Genomic DNA, 17,138 nt, shown 5'->3' with positions numbered 1-17,138 from the left:
TAGCAGTTCAAACAAAGAGCAGTGAGAAACGCTTCTTAAACACTCAATGCAGATGTTTTTATATCAAATCATTTCTATGTAACAATTAAGTACCTTTGTGTAATTGATTTCCATGAAAATTAGCAAAGATAGCTTTTTAGCAAAAACACTTTCTCAAGCAAGAATTTTGCTAGGACTGTCTGGGAGTGGTCTGAGTGGGGAGGGGAAAACTAAAAGCAAGCTTTTATTGGCAGAGGTTTGAAACTCTGTTTCTTATTGGTCTATTAACCAATTTACCGCCTGGTGATGTCACCATGGAAAGCAGAAACCCCCGCCCATGCAAACTTGCTGATTAGAAGGTCCTGTGTAGATTGTATTTTCAACCAGCAACTATCAGGAAATCAAATGTTTTCACACTTTTACAGTGTTGGTTTCATCAGCTGTTGTACAATATGACATAAAACTGAGAAAACATCTTAAAGTCCCAGTGCAGTCAAAAAATGTGATTTTCCTGTGTTTTTATATATACTTCCACACTGAGGTTGAAATAATACTGTGAAAATGATGATAAATACCCTTTTAGAGTAAGAGCCGTTTGAAAAAACATTCAGCCTGTTTTGGTGGGATGGCGTTTTGGCCTGCCTTGTGACATTACCAGGCGGTAAATTGGTTAATAGACCAATAAGAAAGAGTTCCAAACCTCTCTGCCAATAACAGCTAGTTTTCTTTTTTCCCTTCCTCACTCAGACCACTCCCAGACAGTCCTAGCAAGGTTCTTGCTTGAGAAAATGCTCCTTACTAAGAGCTATTTTTGTTTCTTTGTTTCAATGATAATAGTAAAAAATCACAGTAAGGTGCTTAATTGTTACCCAGAAATGATTTGATATTGAGATAAAAACGGCTCCATTGGACCTTTAATTAAAATAAATAATATTTTTAAGTTGATTTCTAGGGCGACTCATTCATTTCACAAATGCTCCCAAATCCTCTTTGTGCCATTTTTCCCAGAAAAGGCCTAACGTTCCTAACACCAGATTCCCTCTGAGAAAGTGTCTCCTCTGCCTCTCAACACTGTGATAATGGAACGCAAACACCAAACCTAATGTGTCAACTGGAAGCCAGAGCTTTTGTTTTTAGAGCCAGGCCCCGAGAGTGCCCACCCACCCATGACCGACAGACTGCCTGAGCAAAATAAAGCCAAGGAATCCCCCTGATTACTAGACTCTACTCCCGGGGTAGGCAACTAGATTCAGCCGCGGGCTGATTTGTGATGGAGCGGATGGTCGGGGGTCCGGAAAATAATAATAATAATTAGTAAACTGCAAATTGACTACAACTAAGCCAAAAAAGGGATTTTATTTGAAAATATATTTTTTTTTGTAGAAATGCTTGAACAGATTTCCTAAATTAAACCCATTGTTAGCTGAATTCCTGGTGATTTGAGTCTTTTTTGACCCAAAACTAAAACCCCTCACTGTCTTACTCTTTTAACCCCCTCACTGTCTTACTCTTTTACCCCTCACTGTCTTACTCTTTTAACCCCCTCACTGTCTTACTCTTTTATCCCCTCACTGTCTTACTCTTTTACACCCCTCACTGTCTTACTCTTTTATCCCCCTCACTGTCTTACTCTTCCCCCTCACTGTCTTACCATTTTTATCCCCTCACTGTCTTACTCTTTTACCCCCCTCACTGTCTTACTCTTTTATCCCCCTCACTGTCTTACTCTTTTTTATCCCCCTCACTGTCTTACTCTTTAGCCCCCTCACTGTCTTACTCTTTTAACCCCCTCACTGTCTTACTCTTTTACCTCCCTCACTGTCTGACTCTTTTACCCCCCACACTGTCTTACTCTTTTATCCCCCTCACTGCCTTACTCTTTTATTCCCCCTCACCGTCTTACTCTTCCCCCCTCAATGTCTTACTCTTTTATCTACCTCACTGTCTTACTCTTTTATCCCCCTCACTGTCTTACACTTTTATCCCCCTCACTGTCTTACTCTTTTATCTCCCTCACCGTCTTACTATTTTATCCCCCTCACTGTATTACTCTTTAACCCCCTCACTGTCTTACTATTTTACCCCCCCACTGTCTTACTCTTTAACCCACTCACTGTCTTACTCTTTTACCCCCCCACTGTCTTACTCTTTTACCCCCTCACTGTCTTACTCTTTTACCCCCCCCACTGTCTTACTCTTTTACCCCCCCACTGTCTTACTCTTTTACCCCCTCACTGTCTTACTCTTTTACCCCCCACTGTCTTACTCTTTAACCCACTCACTGTCTTACTCTTTAACCCCCCCACTGTCTTACTCTTTAACCCCCCCACTGTCTTACTCTTTTACCCCGCCCACTGTCTTACTCTTTTACCCCCTCACTGTCTTACTCTTTTACCCCCCCCACTGTCTTACTCTTTTACCCCCTCACTGTCTTACTCTTTTACCCCCCCACTGTCTTACTATTTTACCCCCCACTGTCTTACTCTTTAACCCACTCACTGTCTTACTCTTTTATCCCCCCACTGTCGTACTCTTTTACCCCCTCACTGTCTTACTATTTTACCCCCCACTGTCTTACTATTTTACCCCCACTGTCTTACTCTTTAACCCACTCACTGTCTTACTCTTTTATCCCCCCACTGTCGTACTCTTTTACCCCCTCACTGTCTTACTATTTTACCCCACCACTGTCTTACTATTTTACCCCCCCACTGTCTTACTCTTTTACCCCCCCACTGTCTTACTATTTTACCCCCCCACTGTCTTACTCTTTAACCCACTCACTGTCTTACTATTTTACCCCCCACTGTCTTACTCTTTTACCCCCCCACTGTCTTACTATTTTCCCCCCCACTGTCTTACTCTTTAACCCACTCACTGTCTTACTCTTTTACCCCCCCACTGTCTTACTCTTTTACCCCCTCACTGTCTTACTCTTTTACCCCCCCACTGTCTTACTATTTTACCCCCCCACTGTCTTACTCTTTAACCCACTCACAGTCTTACTCTTTTACCCCCCACTGTCTTACTCTTTTACCCCCTCACTGTCTTACTATTTTACCCCCTCACTGTCTTACTATTTTACCCCCCCACTGTCTTACTCTTTAACCCACTCACTGTCTTACTCTTTTACCCCCTCACTGTCTTATTCTTCCCCCCCCACTGTCTTACTATTTAACCCCCCCACTGTCTTACTCTTTTACCCCCCCACTGTCTTACTCTTTAACCCCCCCAATGTCTTACTCTTTAACCCCCTCACTGTCTTACTATTTACCCCCCACTGTCTTACTCTTTAACCCACTCACTGTCTTACTCTTTAACCCCCCCAATGTCTTACTCTTTTACCCCCTCACTGTCTTACTATTTAACCCCCCCACTGTCTTACTCTTTTACCCCCCCCACTGTCTTACTCTTTTACCCCCCCACTGTCTTACTATTTTACCCCCCCACTGTCTTACTCTTTAACCCACTCCACTGTCTTACTCTTTTACCCCCCCACTGTCTTACTATTTTACCCCCTCACTGTCTTACTATTTTACCCCCCCACTGTCTTACTCTTTTACCCCCCCCACTGTCTTACTCTTTAACCCCCTCACTGGCTTACTATTTTATCCCCCCACTGTCTTACTCTTTAACCCACTCACTGTCTTACTCTTTAACCCCCCACTGTCTTACTCTTTTACCCCCCCACTGTCTTACTCTTTTACCCCCTCACTGTCTTACTCTTTAACCCCCCCACTGTCTTACTCTTTTACCCCCCCACTGTCTTACTCTTTTACCCCCCACTGTCTTACTCTTTAACCCCCTCACTGTCTTACTCTTTTACCCCCTCACTGTCTTACTCTTTAACCCCCCCACTGTCTTACTCTTTTACCCCCCCACTGTCTTACTCTTTTACCCCCTCACTGTCTTACTCTTTAACCCCCTCACTGTCTTACTCTTTTACCCCCCCACTGTCTTACTCTTTTTTCTCCACTCTTTCATCCCCCCTCTCTCTACTTTCTGCATTCTCTTTCTTTCTTCCTCCATCAAACTCTTCTACACATGCTCTCTTTCAATGGCTTTCTGAAATCGCCTCTAGCGTAGTCCCTTCGCTCTGTGTTGGAATGATCCAACCTGGGCCCTACAGGTGCAAACCTGTCATGGCTTTCAGGAAAGGACCCACCAGGGAGTCCTGGTTTAGATTAAAGCCCCTCCACCTGCCTCTCATTGGCCATCTAGCCCTCCTGTTGCCGTCCTGCACCTGCCAATGATTGTAAAGGAGAGCTGAACAATGGAGGCTTTCCCCAAAGGCAATTCTACCAACCAGCGGTGTCTATTCGTTTTTAATGGAGCCCGATTGAGGCCTCTTTTAATTGGATGCGTCATTTCCGACACAGAGGTTGTTTCGACTGCAGAACGGTTCCCACTGTGTTCCAATGAAAGGCTATGCATGCTGGGGCAACCAGATAAGGTAGTGTCATGGGGCCAGCTTGTGCACACGAAACAAACCTGTGTCCTCAAGCAAACCAGCTGTTGAATCGTAACGGATAAACAAGAGGACTTGGACGCAGAAGCGATAGCTGGCAGGGCCACACTCCATCAGAATTGAGCAGGCAGCATAAGCCCAAAGCCCGTGCTTGAGTATTCAGTGGACCGTCGGTCGCTAGGTCCCACAGCTGATTCCCTTTCACTTTGAGACTTTCTGTGGTAAAAGCTAGATTACCAGTGAAGGGTCCGGTTTCATCTGCGGCTAAGGCTGTCTTTGTATCGCTGGGCGCCACAAATGTGACTTAACAGATTTAAAAAGGCAGCTTCTACAGTGTATCATTGATCCCCTTTACAATATTTTGACTGTAATGTGCACCACCTCTCCTTTAGAATTGTAAGGCATACTAGGAAAACTCAAGAAATGAATACTACATACGTTGTGAATCATTTCTGCATCATATTTTATTAAATATACAGTATTATAATTCATATGAATAATTTTATATGAAATTACAAAGCTATTAGATATTGGCCTAAGTTAACATGATAAATCAATGAGATTAAATGTCCTCATCTAAGAAGTGTGCCAATATGGTTTGGAAGCTTGTGTTTGAGAGGCAATGGCACTGATCTTTTAGCCCTACTCAGGTTTACACTGTTTTAGTGATGCCTAAATGACCTTGTTTAATCACATTTCCTCTAAATGATCGCCATCTGACCCAATATATTGTGTAAATGTTGCCTCATGGGCGATTAGGTGGTCAAGGCATCCAATCAAAGTCACACAGGATATGGTTTTACAAACCTGATTAGCCTGTAACCTGGCTGTTTTTGCTCCATTCATCGAGTGGCCTTTCAAATGGCATTTAGTCTCAATTTCTTGGTCACCTGGATTAGGTCAGTGCCAGAAGGTAGGGGCTCTGTGATCAAAGGGTATAAAGCAAAATGTATAAAGCTTTCAGAGGATAATTATGGTTTTGACCTTTACCCATGGCATCAATCCAAGAGGGCCAAATTAGGCCATTTGAGAGTACGCAAAAAGTGTGTAAATTTGAATATCTTCCTGCAATTTCCAGCCAGTTAGGTAACCCTATTTGTTTTGCTAACAGGGTAATATTAGAGGTAGTCCAATAAAAGGGGACTGTCTCCGTTGATCAGTTTATTATTTGGCAAGGCACACTAACGTTGCACAAAGACAAGTCAGTTAATTTATGGAGGGCTCCTGCTCAAATGCTAGGCACTGGGAAATCAATCACACAGATATCGATCAGTGGGATTGATCTTGACCAATGTAACATTTTGCTGGGAGGGACAATAAAAATGGATACAACTGGAAAACATGCAGGATGAATGTTACTTTTGATTTATTCCAGAAACTTGGTCACTGGTTTTGATTCAGTGGCGCTTTAGCCGCTTAAAACACATGAAACCATATTGTTCTTGCCCCCCGGTGTGCACCAAATGTACTTCTCTATAGAAATTGCGCAAAATGACTCTGCAAGCTGCCATTCAATGAATACGTCTGACTGTATTTCTGTATAGTGCAACAATAGCTTTCTATGAGGTACAATTACCTTCCTGTATAGTAAAATTACACGTTTTATACAACGACTGCTGAGAGTAAGCTGTTATTATCATAGCCCCAGGTGATGGAACCAATGGACCCAAAGTCCTAAATGGACCCTGAGACCGATCCATGTCCTGCTGTAGCACTTTTTAGGCTAATGATGACAATGAGTTCTTTCTCTGGAACTGTTGTGATAGACTGCTGTAATCTGTTTTCTCTTTCTCTCTACCTCTCTCTTGTTGGTCCATTGCTGTCCTTGTAGCCATGGCTACATGGGTCAGGACTACAACATACAGAAGAGTATTGGTAAAATTTCTTTGGAGCAGATCGATCCGGTGAGTATGCATTGAAACACAAAGGACACATTTATACTAGGGAGGACAAGGAAGATGGAGAGGACGTTGGTTATATCAGAACAGAAATGTAAACCGTCATAGCAGTAGTTTTCTGTCCACCTATCTCAGTATTGGTTTCCATCACTTGCCATCAGTGGTGAAGTGGTGAAGCCCTTTACGCACCCTTTCTTTTTTTTTGCTTGAGCGTTTACCCACCTTTTATGGAAAAATGCATTGATCGCATAGGGAGCTTTACTTTACCCACAGAAATACGCGGTCAGCGTTTACCCAACTGTTTTATTACCACTACATCACTGCTTGCCGTAATCAGACATCCTAAAGATCACCACTAAAACAAGTAGCTAGTTCTCACCATCTTAAAGACCTTTTTCAATAATTGTCCATTGATTGCACAGGGTCATGTCATGCTTATAAGTTTTGGCAAATGTCTTCACAAGAATTACTGCTTGAAACGTAACTTTTGAGGCAATAGTCCTCGCATTTCATGCCCAATGTCATGCCCAATGCATTAGCGAGGCAGACCGTTCTCTACATTGACATTCAGAAGGGATTCCGAAGGGGTTTTAATGAACCATTGTGGTCTCTATGAGGGGGAATTAAACTGATCAAGGCCACAGCTCAGCTCAGACTCGCTGTGCATTCTTCACTTTCTCCATTTCAGAGACCACTGCTGTTCCAATTAAGTGGCCCGTCAACAAATGCTAATTTCGTCCTTCAGATTTACCCGCTCTCAAACAGAAGTCATGTTTCCACTTGTAAATAGTAGCCCTTTTAAAGCAAGATCTGGCGCATAAACAAGAACATTTCCATTCAATCAAATGACTCTACTCCAACCGGAAATGTCACCCACAATGCTTTGTTTAAATATTCTCTTTTTCTATACAAAACATATTTAGTACTCAATTTCTCAATGGCAAAATCACACATCATTCTTTTTAAGTGTGCTGACGCAGGCATGCCATGGAGGTGAACCGGAAATTGAAACTATACCACAGCTAGGAGTCGATCAGGGAAGCAGCTTTGTTGGCTCCACTGGCGAGACATTCCTCTACTACTTGGTCCTGTCATGTGAGAACGAATGAGAACGAGAGGGCTTTAAGCTGTTTGTGAAGTGGTGCTCAACAGATGGAAGAGGCTGGCTGTGGCCTTGGGTCTACATTTTTCTATTTTCTCTCTCTCTCTCTAATCGGCACCTGTAGAGTTGGCTTTAGGCTCAGAGTGGCTAATCCAGAACCTTGTGATCACCAGACGGCTGGGCTAGACAGGCACCGCCGCTCATCTCTCCTGCAGCGCTACTAAATAAGCTTTCCTCTTATGAGCCATTTAATAATGATATGTATGTATGTAGAGGTGTGTGTGTGTGTGTGCTTTACATGATGTTGAGCTGTATTCACAGTACCACCACAGCTTTAAGTGATAAGGATGCCAGGTCTAGAAAAAATCAGGAGGACGTTTTTAGCTTAGTCTGGATTATGATATTGCAGGCCACATAACAAACTGACTGCATATTGGTGCGTTCAGAGAGCACAGATGGAAATATGGAGTCATTGGTGGATGAAACGGTTCATTCATTGCAGCTTTTTGGTTGCATTGTCGCCATGGTAGAGTTAGGTAATTGACTTTTGACTTATGAGGCAGCTCCACCGGTCGCTGAGGGACCGCCACCACCTCCGCCACGGCGGTCACATGCAGTACGGACATTTCCTCAAGGGCATAGGCCTCACTCTGGACCAGGCCCTGCAGGTCCGAGTTCATTAAGGGCAAAGTGGACGGAGACAAGGTAAACTTCTTGGACATGATTGAGTTTTTAAATAATTGAAACACATAGAAAGCAGCTCCAAGCAGAAACAACAATATAGTACATACAGTACTGAACATTATTGAGGTGGTCCTCTCGGCTGGGTAACAATATTGCCATTTCAATTTCTCTACTAGCTATATTTTGAAGTATGAAGGCAATGACTCCTAACCTACATGACACAAGGTATTCATAAAGAAAGGCTCAATTCCTCAGCGGTTGGTTGTATGGCCTAGAGGTCCCCAGACTGGATATTTGTATTGATGGTGGAGATGAACTTTCCTTCCTCCAGGATCTTAATGATACAATTGTGAGCAAATGCACCTCGGTTATGAATCCATCTTACTTTCATGTCTACGGTACATTCATTAAGAAAATGACTGTCCTCAGCGGGACTAGTCTCTCCATGTCTCCACTTCTCATTCTGCATCTGAACGGTTCTTTCCAATTGATCTTCAATCACCAGAACCCTGATGAGGTTCCCATCTCTACCTGAAGGGAGGGGTCTGAAGGCTGAGACATTTGAATATAATTGCCTCTGTCAACAGATTCAAGTGCTCATTCATGCTGTTCAGCTGTAAATTCCTTTATCGTTGAAGTGGAATTTCACCTCGGTTAGGCTCAGCTGGAGAATGACACCCCCCTCAATTCTAGTCTTAGCCACTCAATATCGGCTGTATCTCCTACTCTGTTAGTAAAACTCACCCTGATAGTGTTTCCCTAGGACAAGTGTGGTGGTTTCTATTTTCTAGTTGCAATGCACCTATCGTTAAAATGTTAGTGGCTATTTCAGGTAACAACTTCAAATTGCGGGACTATGGCAAGCGTGCTGAGTGGCTGATTGCGCAAATCTGTTATGTGATCAGTTATGGTGGGAAATAGAAGAAAATAAAAGCAGCAGTTTTAGGAACTTTGGAATTCTAGTATGAACAACGCAATTAGCATGTCTTTGAGGAAGTTTGCTCACTCTTTTTAGACCCTCATTTTCAGGAAGATAGAGAATTCATACCATGGGTGAGGGATTTTTCAAATCTGCATTAATAACATGCATATGAGGATTCTGCCAAGTGTTATTCCCGGGTTGTATGCATAGGCTTAAATGTATCAACAGCACAGGCGTTATGCTGCAAGAGAAGCATCATTGATTTACGGGGACCTTTTTGTTCATTTTATATTTCTACTTTAATATTCAGTTGAGATTGAATATGGAATATGAATAATTTTATGGATTAAGAAAACATGATTTGGTGAATTGTCACAATGTAACACCTTTATTTCTAGGCCTCCATTGTTCAATACATTCTCTGCAGTCAAAGCACTTTAAAAGCAGAAATTATTCATTTTGTGATATATTCTTCTCATTTGCAAGATAACGCAGCTCATGAAGAAAGAAACAAACAGCCTTCCAGAGGTAGGGTATTGGTGGGGGATGGATAAGGTGTGTCTATATTCACCTCGGATAATGTCAAATGAGGTAAAACACAATGGTTTTCTTTCTACAGATACTGCATTTTTGCTGATTATGTTTAAAATGGTGTGCAATGTTCTGTGATAACAGCGCAGAGAAAATAGGTGCCTGTGCCACTTTCAAGGAAATAAGATGTCGCGTTGTAAACAAATGAATGAATAAATGAAGATATAGCAGAATAGTTTTGGGACAATAATTGTTTTGAAACACCACCTGACAAAAATGTCCTCCAAAGAGAAATTACCACTGATTTCAGTTTCACAATATAAACTGACAGGCCCAACACGGGTAGCTAGAATCAAACAGGTTTTTAGAAATTGGAATTGTCATAAAGGTTTTGATCAGAATAAGACTTGGTACAAGTTAGACTAGATTATTATAGATATTAACATTAGTCTTCTATGTACATGCCTAGATTTACACTGTGGTCAGTGTCCCTCTGGCTGGAGTTGAACCACATGAACCAGTGACACCATTTGACTGGCACTTAGTGAATTTCTAGACTGACACTGCAGTGTATGCTTACTGAAGCTACTCTTTTGATTTTCACATTTGCACAAAGTTGGGAGGGAAAAGTCAGGTGAAATAAGTCAATACTGTATATTTTCAAACACCTGGAATAAAATTATTCCTGTGCACACTTCTCTGTGAACACTTCTGTGAACACTTCTCTGTGCACACTTCTCAACATTCTTTGGGACTCATTTAGGCATCAAGTAGATTAGGTTAATTGTAAGACCAATCAAGACTGGCTTTTTCCACTCAGACTACAGCAGTCCTCTTAAGAACCAAACCTTTGCCACGCTGTACTGGCTTCCATGGAGACATGCCACAGTTCAAAAAGTTACTGGCTTCCATGGAGACACGCCACAGTTCAAAAAGTTACTGGCTTCCATGGAGACACGCCACAGTTCAAAGAGTAACTGGCTTCTATGGAGACACGCCACAGTTCAAATAGTTACTTGTGCTTTGACTACTGCTAAGCCACTTTCACACACTCTCAAAAGCAATAATGTTGTTTTTCCTATTCCTCCAGCTTCACATCCCCCATCCGACAGTAGTCTCCCGCCATTTATCCTGTAAGCGGCTCGTAGCCCGGTTAGGCGGACACATTCTCTGCCGGTCATGGAACGTCACTCCTCAAAGTGCCCTATTTCCAGAGTGGCTGGGTCCCCTCGGTCTGCCCCCTCAGGTGTAACCTGGATGGCCATGCACACAATGCCCAGGCCCTTGTTCCATGGTGGCGGAAAGGCAGGCTGGTGCCAGGCAGGTCACTGCTGTCCCAGTGACATATGTGCCTTGTCAGGGACTGCACTTTGTGGCAGGCTGCACAAAGCCTCCCCATTAGAAAATTATGGACGTGAACGTGATCTTTCCATCGCTTTCTGCGTTTCTCCGGAATATATTAATTTGGATTAATACTCTTTGGTGCTGCTGTTTTGCGGTTATGTTGCCTCGGGGTACTTGGCTATGATTTCCGACGTTAAGTTGAGGTTAATTATTTGTCAGCCAACTGACACTCTTAAAATGTCCACAAAGCGAGAGCTAGGCTTCGTGTAGGAATTGCACTCCCAACAGTATATTAGTAGAAGCAGTCCCAAGCTGAGATGTGCTATTAGGAGAAACGGAAGTAATCAGCTCAGACGTGGCACCTGGTGATGAACTAATGTGTGTATGTTCCATTATTGATTAAGTTCAGCATGAAGCTGATTGGTGTAAATAAATCATGGCAAGAAGCCCCTTTGCCCTCTCACAGCTCCTTCACAGCCCTCTACGTCCTCAGAGAACCCTCATCAATATTGCATATTGCACTGTCTTACGCCTCTGCACGCTCCATATCAATAGCCTGGACCATGCTAACCTTTTCTTCTTTGTGGTTGGAGGCCAGGGGCCGAACGGCCTGGGATCCTCTGACTGGCTCTCGTGGCCCCCGGGTCTCCACTGTTGCTAAGCAGACAGTGTTAACATTTATGTTGATGGAGCATGGACAATATGGGGTGCATCAGGGTGAAACTCATTAGAATGGCTCACTGGCGGACCAATCTGCAGAGGAGCTAATACTCCTGACTGGCCAGAGAGGTGTCCATGCCCAATCTACATGAGTGATCCCAATTTCATTTCCGAATTGTATTCCATATAAAGATGAAAGCAGAAAGTCTTAACCAAAGTGCATTTTTATGTGCTGGCGTTCACTTATTTTTTTTGTCTAGCAGCTGTTGGTAGCTTATGTAGCAGCTGTATGTTGGATAATATTTTATAGCTCCTGCGGGTGGAATGAGCCTATAAGCACAGGCATACGGACATGTGGAGGTGTACTGTTGACCTCAAGAAGCTGACATCAACACAGATATTATGTTGGATGTATATCCAGGTCTACCTACAGGCAATAAAAAATGCCAACAGCTACATATAGTCAGAGTAAAATTGTATATCATAAATGTCTTATTTCCTGCTCACCTGAATTAGACTCGAGTTACTTTGCTGACGCCTCCCAAATCAAATATGATTTAGTTTGATTTGGAATTCTCTAGTTTGTTTGTTTCTAGGGATCATTCACAGGAAGTGTAATGAAATTGGTTGGAAAGGAGATGAGCATAGATAATCAAACTGGCTCCCTAATGCCAGGCTAGACCCTAATGCCAGGCTAGACCCTAATGCCAGGCTAGACCCTAATGCCAGGCTAGACCCTAATGCCAGGCTAGACCCTAATGCCAGGCTAGACCCTAATGCCAGGCTAGACCCTAATGCCAGGCTAGACCCTAATGCCAGGCTAGACCCTAATGCCAGGCTAGACCCTAATGCCAGGCTAGACCCTAATGCCAGGCTAGACCCTAATGCCAGGCTAGACCCTAATGCCAGTTTATTACTGTTTTGAAGCTCACCAATTAAGCAGAATAAAAAGGTGTGTGACTCGTTACAAGGATAATAATTAATCATGTTTACAAATATCAGTACATTAGCAAATGGACAGTTACACTAATTAGGAACTCCAACAACCAACATCGAAGCCAACATTTTAAAAAGATGAATGCAATTATTTTACGGATTCCAAGGATCTTCAAAACTAAGTCAGTTGAAAGGGGGGATCCAAAGCCTTTTTTCTTGCCACCTTATTTTGTCTCTGGGTTTTGAGGGAGAAACGGTGTTTCAAGAATTCATAGTGTCTCCTTGTTTCAGAGGCCCCTAATCCAGTAATTATTAGTGTAGTCTTTATCATCAGTGCTCTGGTTCTGTGGTAATGCCTGCGGAATGAATTAGCGGCGTGTTGTTTTAAGACAAGGTGAGACCTAGGGAGCATGCTGGCTAATTACATAGTTGGTCAACTTTTATCCTTGTTTTATTCGCTCTGAGCTTTAGATAGCCTTGCTTTATTAGCTCGGAATATAAATATTGACTTTTTAATGAAACCGTAAAACAGTTTCATTCTACATTCGTCTTTTCTTTGTATTTGTGGAGTGAATTTAGAGTCGGGTGTTTGCTTATAGACAGCTGGCAGGCAGACGACAGTGGATGGTTTCATAGGTGAGGTGTGGAAATTGCAGTGCTGCTGTCGTCACAAAGCTTTTCAACATTGCCAGTGTCTTTTCTACTCTAGCAAAGTAACCTTTAAAAACAAATGCATCACTAGCAATAGGCTTTGTTCTGTGGGGGCTGTTGAAGGATGACCACTGAGACTCAGAGGGCTGAGGGAGGAGAAGCAGCTCCCTTAACAACCAGCCTAAGGAGTCCACCAGGAGAGGGGCATCAGGATTCTTAATGTTCTCCACTGGTGAGCAGCAACGGCCCAGCACGGCTAGATTCTGCCTAGGTTGCTGCTGCTGCCTACCGCAGTGTATCCTGGGATGGTCTCCAGACTTCAGTCGAAGCCTGACGTGATGTTTTAGAGCTAGGCTACGTGTAGGAATTGCACTCCCAACAGTTTAGCTGAATTGATCAGCTCCCGCAGTGGAAGAAACACCCACGCTAACTTTCTCTGCGGGTGGGGGTCAGACGAGTTCATGTTCAGACCGCATCTGTAATTGAGAAGCATTTCAAATATTTAGACATCGCTGTTGGTATGAGGATGATAATTCATGCCTATTGCAGCGTAAAATTGCATCGGCCCAATACTTGTAATGTGAATCCTAATATTTTGTTCACGTATGCATATAGCAGTATCCTAAATAATGGTGTTTGTTCTGTGCCAATTAGTGCCAAGATATTCTACAACTACTGTGCAGAATAGCTGTGCTTAGTAGCAGGGTAGTCCTCACAATCTTACTCTCTTCTTTATTGCTCTACTGTCTACCAAGGTCTGCTTTACTGTACAGTGTATCTTGATGTGTTATCTTCAGGCAGGAAGTGGTGCATAATTTATGGTAAAAACACTGTCCCCTTTCCAATATCAAAGGTAAGTGGTGTTCAGCAAGCACCGGATTTGTCCAGAGATAATGGGCCCAGGTGGGTAGTATAGCATCCCCATTCCTTGACACACACACACACACGCAACACACACACACACACACACACACGCAACACACACACACACTTGCAAAGCAGCTGCCTGTTTAATTAGAGAACTCTCCTCCTCCTGAGACATCAGTCCACAGCACCAACTAGGCCTCCTCCATCAAGCAGCCCTAACTGCCTGGCCTAGATGCTGTTTAATCAGCAAAACCCACCTGCACCTCCATGACTTCCCACCACTAATTGACAGAGAGAGGAGACAATCAAGGGTGGTAGGGTGTGAAGTGGGTGGGACTCACCACTGCTATATCTGTGGAGGTTTCAAGCAGGTTAGGACGCTGAAGAAATGTGTCCTTGACTGAAGTAGCTGCCTTACTTGAGTTGCTCCAGTGGAAAAGTAATTCTGTCATCCTAAGTCATTCTGAGTGATCCTTGGCCGTGACCCTACTCTCCGAGGGTGTCTCTGCAAAAAAATTAAAATCACACCACACACTTGTACATGTGTGAAGCAGGAGAAATATACTCAAACCCTAGTTTACCTTTTGAAGTAATTCTGTGTCCAAAGCTTGGTTCATTCTATTTACGCAGTAAGATCAAGATAGTGGGATTGTTGACGTTGGTTCTTTCTGATCAGAGTCATGTTATCATATTATTTCACTGACTGTCAAGGATGCATCGCAACTCTAAAGTGGCATCCTCTTCTCGTCTCCTTTCCTACATCTCTCCACTAATCTGAAAAAAAGGATAGGCCTTGGACATACTGCTTTCACCTATCAGGCATCAGGGAAGCTATATCTGTTGCACTGCCTCCACTTGTACTTTAACATTAACAATGTTTATCTGCAGTGTGTTGTCCTCAAAGGTTCTGATAATGCCAGTTGGGTTTTAAAAACTTTCTTGCATAATTAGCACCCTGATGATCTTTCCCGAAATTAAGACTTGGATTATTGAACATTTTGTGCATTGTTTTGCATGACTCAACTTTGCGGACATTGGGTAACACATTGCTAGTTTTTATTTATTTTAATTATTAAAGTTGTGGTTGAAAGTGAGAAATGAACACATGAAGCCAACTAGAACCATCAGGAAGGAGGTACTTGCTAGGAGTGTTGATGTTTCTGCCTGGATTAGCCTATAAAATGTACTAATTGGATATGTTAACAGTTTCAGATAAGGATTTTTTCACCTACAAAAGGTGAATGAGTAGAACCAACATAGTTTTGGGCTTGTGGCTTATTATGTCAGTGTGCTTGCTTATGTCATTGATGTAGTCTACTTTGTTTCAACATCATGTACCTGCCTACAGTTGAAGTCGGAAGTTTACATACACCTTAGCCAAATACATTTAAACTCAGTTTAATTTAATCCTAGTAACAATTCCCTGTCTTAGGTCAGTTAGGATCACCACTTTTTTATTTTAAGAATGTGAAATGTCAGAATAATAGTAGAGAGAATTATTTATTTCAGCTTTGATTTCTTTCATCACATTCCCAGTGGGTCAGAAGATTACATACACTCAATTAGTATTTGGTAGCATTACCTTTAAATTGTTTAACTTGGGTTAAACATTTCGGGTAGCCTTCCACAAGCTTTCCACGATAAATTGGGTGAATTTTGGCCCATTCCTCCTGACAGAGCTGGTGTAACTGAGTCAGGGTTGTAGGCCTCCTTGCTTGCATACACTTTTTCAGTTCTGCCCACACATTTTCTATAGGATTGAGGTCAGGGCTTTGTGATGGCCACTCCAATACCTTGACTTTGTTGCCCTTAAGCCATTTTGCCACAACTTTGGAAGTATGCTTGGGGTCATTGTCCATTTGGAAGACCCATTTGCGACCAAGCTTTAACTTCCTGACTGATGTCTTGAGATGTTGCTTCAATATATCCACCTAATTGTCCTTCCTCATGATGCCATCTATTTTGTGAAGTGCACCAGTCCCTCCTGCAGCAAAGCACCCCCACAGCATGATGCGGCCACCCCCGTGCTTCACGGTTGGGATGGTGTTCTTCGGCTTGCAATTATCCCCCTTTTTCTTCAAAACATAACGATGGTCATTATGGCCACTTTTTTTGTTTCATCAGACCAGAGGACATTTCTCCAAAAAGTACGAACTTTGTCCCCATGTGCAGTTGCAAACCGTAGTCTGGCTTTTTTATGGCAGTTTTGGAGCAGTGGCTTCTTCCTTGCTGCGCTGCCTTTCAGGTTATGTCAACATAGGACTCGTTTTACTGTGGATATAGATACTTTTGTACCCATTTCCTCCAGCATCTTCACAATGTCCTTTGCTGTTGTTCTGGGATTGATTAGCACTTTTCGCACCAAAGTACGTTCATCTCTAGGAGACAGAACGCGTCTCCTTCCTGAGCTTTATGACGGCTGCGTGGTCCCATGGTGTTTATACTTGCGTACTATTGTTTGTACAGATGAACGTGGTACCTTCAGGCGTTTGGAAATTGCTCCCAATGATGAACCAGACTTGTGGAGGTCTCCAATTTCTTTTCTGAGGTCTTGGCTGATTTCCTATGATTTTCCCATGATGTCAAGCAAAGAGGGACTGAGTTTGATGGTAGGTCTTGAAATACATCCACAGGTACACCTCCAATTGACTCAGATTATGTCAATTAGCCTATCATTTTCTGGAATTTTCCAAGCTGTTTAAAGGCACAGTCAACTTAGTGTATGTAAACTTCTGACCCACTGGAATTGTGATACAGTGAATTCTGAGTGAAATAATCTGTCTGTAAACAATTGTTGGAAAAATGACTTGTGTCATGCACAAAGTAGATGTCCTAACCGACTTGCCAAAACTATAGTTTGTTAACAAGAAATGTGGGGAGTGATTGAAAAACGAGTTTTAATGACTCCAACCTAAGTGTATTTAAACTTCCGACTTCAACTGTATATACCCATGCATGACAGAGGCGGAACAGTGTATTCTGTTCTCCAGTAGTAAATAAACATTAGTGTTCGCTAAAATAGAGTGATACTCAATGTTATGGTATTTACTATGCAGGTATTTGTTTATTTTCATTATATCCTACAATGAGACCAAA

General features: G+C 42.7%; 1 pseudogene; it reads left to right on the top strand.

Moving 5' to 3' along the window:
• Positions 1 to 17,138, top strand: part of LOC121548087 — a 121,713-nt pseudogene that overhangs the window by 67,587 nt on the left and 36,988 nt on the right.

The sequence above is a fragment of the Coregonus clupeaformis genome, chromosome 31 (genome assembly GCF_020615455.1).
Source record: "Coregonus clupeaformis isolate EN_2021a chromosome 31, ASM2061545v1, whole genome shotgun sequence".
Lineage (NCBI taxonomy): Eukaryota > Metazoa > Chordata > Actinopteri > Salmoniformes > Salmonidae > Coregonus > Coregonus clupeaformis.
The sequence above is the reverse complement of the archived record's forward strand: the minus strand, read 5'-3'. Positions and strand labels throughout refer to the sequence as shown.